Source organism: Nannospalax galili, unplaced genomic scaffold (genome assembly GCF_000622305.1).
Source record: "Nannospalax galili isolate Female #2095 unplaced genomic scaffold, S.galili_v1.0 scaffold54, whole genome shotgun sequence".
In the NCBI taxonomy this organism is placed as follows: Eukaryota; Metazoa; Chordata; class Mammalia; order Rodentia; family Spalacidae; genus Nannospalax; species Nannospalax galili.
In genome coordinates, this window is record NW_008341028.1 from 2,527,281 (window position 1) to 2,532,478 (window position 5,198).

Here is a 5,198-nt window from a genome sequence, read left to right on the forward strand (position 1 = left end):
TACAGGTTTGTAAAATGCTCTGGGGGGTGGGGGAGCTAGAGAGATAGCTCAGCAGTTAAGAACACTGGATACTCTTGAAGAGGACCCAGGCTGGAGTCCAAGCATCCATATGACAGCTAACAACTGTCTGTAACTCCAGTTCCAGGGAATCCGACACCCTCTTCTGACTTCCACTGGCATTGCATGACATGGGTGCACTTACATACATGCAGACAATGGTATGTGCAGATATGACTTTAGCTCTAGAGAGAGAGAGAGAGTCTTGCTATGTAGCCCAGGCTGGTCTGGAACTAGCTATATAACCCATACTAGCCTAGAACCTTAAATCCTCTTGTTTCAGTTTTCTAAGTGATTAAATTATAGATATGTGCCACCATCCTGGCACCAGGGATTTATGTGAACTTATATGATTCCACTAGGGATAAAGTACACATTAAATAATTCAGAAAGTCCAGTCAAACACCATGATGGTCTACAAGGTAATCTAGGACAATTGATGTGTTTGACAGAGCATTAAATATTCTTCATTCCTGCCTTGACACCATCTTTTCCATCATGTATATTAAATGTTGATGGAAACTTATAAGGAGTTCCAACTTCAAAAGCCATGTCAACCCAGTTCCAGATGCATTTCAGTGGGGTTTCTTCATATCTGGCAAGCGTGACTGGGTTGTTACAGTCCCCTTACAGCCATCACACCATGTGTCCCAGGAATCTGTCACCCATTTTCTACTTCTTCCAAGCTTCTGCTGTCTCCATTAGCAATCACAGGTACAGACACAGTCTCCTTCATCGTATTAATGGCACCATGTGGACTGGCTGTTGTCTTTCTTCAGCAGCTCTCCTATGGACCGTAATACAAGATACTCCTGTTGCCTCAGCCTTCTGACAACGATCTATGGTTCCCATAAGGTCATCATGGATCCAATAATTTCAAAATTGCAGCTCTAATTTTAATTGAAACCGAAAATCTAGGACTTTCAACTTGATTTCTTACTTGTTTCACCATATCTCGAGCAAGCTCTGGCTTGTTTATTAAGCAAGCTCCGTAATCTTCTGACATTGACCACCCTGGGGGCAACAACAGTTATGTCTATTTCATTTGTGTAAGGACAGACTAGATGCACAGCATCAGCTAAAAATCCTGCATCATTATCAGCAAACTGAATAATCAACGAACAATCACTTTGATTTGTGGTGAATTCACTGTCTCTGGCTTTTATAGATCTGATAAAATCAGCGGTAACTATCATTGGTGTATAACACAGATCACAACAGTATTTTCTTAGCAGTACTCCAAAGGCCAACCGTTTTTTTAAATGTTTTTTAATTATTTTAATTTTGTGTGTATGAGTGTATTGTCTGCATGTATGTGAGTGCACCCATGTCACGCAATGCCGTGGAATTCAGAAGAGGGCTTCGAATTCCCCTGGAACTGGAGTTAAGGATGGTTAGTAGCCACCATGTGGGTGCTGGGAATCAAACCCAGGTCCTCTGCAAGAGCAGTCAGGGCTCTTAACCACTGAGCCATCTCTCCAGCCCCGGACTACCATTTTTATAAATATATTGGACTGGAGATATAGCTCAATTGGTAGAGTACTGGCCTAGCACCACATATACTGGGCACAGTGGTACGTATCTATAATCCCAGCACTTGGGAAGTAGAGGCAGGAGAATCAGGGTTCAAGATCATCCTCAGTCACATAAAGAATCTGAGGCAGCCTGGGACACATGACACCCTACTTTGAATATCAAACCATTGGGGCACTGACTTTTACCAGCTATCCAGAATGAAACATTTCTATTGGATCTTTTTTCTTTCTTGGCATATTGTGGTCAGTATGGAGTCACTCCTCTTATATAGAGATTATCTTAAAATCTGAGTAATTGTAAATATTTAGCAAGTTTGGATTTAAGGTACTTAGGGCAGCCTTTAACAACTTTTCTTCCCAAGCATTTCCTGCCAGCCACCCTGGACTGCCACTCAAGACGAGGTAGAGTTGAAGGTGGGCATCCTGCATGCTGGGTGTGGAGGGCAGCGAAGCTTCCAGAGATCTTCCTCCCAACACCTCATGGCCAGAGTTCTCACACTTCCTTCCCCAAGCCAGAGGGAGCAACAGGCCAGCGAGGAAGGAGCTCTAAGAAATCTTAAAGTTAGTGTGGAATTAGTATTTCAGTGTTTCAACTAAGGCTACATTTAGGGAGAAGCAAATATCAACATATCTGTATTCAAAATATTTGTGCTCCATAACAACAAAATATCAAGACTATCCAAAGGTTTGAATTTTGATTAAGCAGTATCATAGGTCACTGTGAAATAATAGTTATTTATTTGACAAAAGTGACAATAAGGGCCAGGCATGGTAGCACACACCTTTAATCATTCACTTGGAAGGTAGAGGCAGGGGGATCTCTATGAGATCAAAGCCAGCCTGGTCTACATAGGGAATTCCAGGCCAGCTGGGGCTATAGAAAAACCCTCAACACACACACACACACACAACAACAACAATAACACACAAAAAAAAACAAAGCCAAAAGTGACAATAAAAGTAAGTATACATGGTAATATAATTAGAGAAAAACAGACACTTACCTGTCTTAAAAAGTAAGACACCTCAAGTCTCTTAGTTAAGCACATAAAAATGATGGGCAAGAATTATTATGAAAAGACATAAACTTCTTGTTTCATAGGCAGATTCACTCAAAAAATAAAAAAAATTACAATATTTTTTATTATAAGGAGACTAAAACATTGAAAACTTTGTAATTTAAAACAGAAAAAAATTACCCTTTAGCTTTGCATTCCAGCACTACTGATGTTAAAGTTCACTTAAAATAGAACCTTGTAAGTCCGTGGATTCGCCCTTAGACAGCTTTGACTGCACAGAACGAAGCTCCTTCTTGCAGCCGTTCTGTGGGTCCACATCCACTCGGAGTCCATCCTGGGCCTGCCTGTTTATCATTCTGGAAACAGCACTCACTGCCTCGGCACAAAGCTCTCTCTTCATGTCTTAGCAAAATGCATCCAAAATTTCTTGCATACTCCTATTTATGTGTTTTAAAAAAGATTTTATTACTTTTACTTTACATGTATGAGTGTATTGCTTGCATGTATGTAACTGCACCCATGTCATGCAATGCCTGTGGAGGTCAGAAGAAGGCATCGGATGCCCTGGAACTGAAGTTACAGATGGTTTTCAGCCACCACATGGGTGCTGGGAATGAACCTGGGTCCTTTGCAAGAGCAGTCAGTGCTCTTAACCATTAAGTCATCTCTCCAGCCCCAGGTGTTTTCATTTAAAGGAAAATTTTTAAAAATTCTAATGTTTTTAGTTAGCATACAAAAGTAATGACATTTTTATATGTCCATGTCATGCTTTGCTCATATTAGCCGTCTCTGTTACCCTCCCTTGTTCCCTCTCTCTTCTCCTGCTGGCCCCTTCTTTCCCTCAAGTATATAGGTCCCCCTTCGCTTTCTCTAGTATGTATACATATAGCATGTCTATGTGTTTAAATTTGAATTCACATAGTCAAGAAAACTTATGTTCTGACTTGTTTTAACATGAAGATTTCCAGTTCCATTCATTTTCCTGCAAATGGTATAATTTCATTCTTCTTTATGGCTAAATAAAACTCCATTGCATTGTATACACCACATTTTAAAAATTCATGCACTATTGGTGGGCATCTATCTGGACTGGTTCCATATCTTGGCTATTATATTATAATTAGTGCTGCATTAGACATGAATGTGTAAGTATCTCTAAAGTGCGCTGGCCTAGACATAAGCCAGAGCTGCTTATTTTTCATATATCGCCATTTTCATCCACTCTTTGTAGTTTCCTTTAGATATACACATTTATTATGTTTTAGTTCCATCATTAGGTGACCTTGATTTTACATAGAACCCTAGAGCATGGGTAGTCATGCTATAAACCATCTGTCATATGCCAGACTGTAACAGACTGCAAAGTTTATGAGCATTCCACCCCATAATTTTCATAGGCTTCTTCTATAATTTTTCAATATAGCCAAAAAAGCCTATTACTATACCCAAGTATCTTCGGTCTCTCTATAAAAGGAAGGAGTGAAAAGAATGGAAGTTTAAAGTTATGTTTAGTAATGAATGTTTTTGCAGTTTCTTACTTGGAAATGATCTAGGTTATTTAGTAAATGTCTATTACTTGGCACAACTTAAAGATTATAAGTCATCAGTAGATTGTGGGAACCGTTTTAAGCATACATATTATAAAACAATGATTATATAAAACTCCATTTATATCAACATAATTCATAATTTTAACAATTACACTTGGATTATTCTTGAAAATTCCATTAGATATTAAACAAAGCACAATTCCATCATCTCGAGTTATTTCCTGCCAAGTATTTTTATAACACATGCATATTAGGCAATTATAAAAAAATTCAAAACAGGCCAGGCATGGTGATTCAGGCCTGTAGTCCCAGCACTTGAAAGACAAAGGCAGAAGGATCACTCTAAGGCCAGCTTAGTCTACATAGTGAGTTCCAGGCCACCCAATGAATGCAGACTCCATCTCAAAATCAAACAATCAAACAAACAACAACTAAATCCAAAACGAAAACAACAAACTGACAAATTTAAATGTTTGTTCTTCTGCTGTGCTTGATACACATGAAGCAGTAAATATGAAGCATTTTTTTATTGTTTCTTATACATTTTCTGTAGGTTGTATTTATCATTTTTCTAAATTTAAACATAATATAAACACATTTGAGTAGCAAACAAAACTAGAAAAAATGTATACTTGTATTATGCTTACTGCTAATTCAAAAAACAGATGTTTTTATTTAGCCAATAACACTAAATTATTTTTATTGTCTCATTTCATCTAAATCATGTGATTTTAAAAAAAAATCTCTCTGGGGGCCTGCAGATATGGCTCAGTCAGTAAAGTGCTTGCCACACAAGCATGAGGGTCTGAGGCTGATCCCCAAACCCACATAAAAAGCCATCAGAGGTATGGTGGCGTGTGTTTGTGATCTCAGCACTAGGGAGGTCGAGGCAACCAGTCCCTGGAACTCACTGGCCAACCACTCCAGTCGTCTTTGTGAGAAACAAGCCTGAGACCCTGTTTCAAAAAAGAAGGTGGATGACATGAGCACACACACATGCACACACACACACACACACACACACATACACACACACA

The 5,198-nt window shown here is 38.9% G+C and overlaps 1 pseudogene; it reads right to left on the reverse strand.

Moving 5' to 3' along the window:
- Positions 1-455: 455 nt before the first annotated feature.
- LOC103736895 lies at positions 456-2,966 on the reverse strand (annotated as a pseudogene).
- Between the last annotated feature and the right edge of the window lie 2,232 nt (positions 2,967-5,198).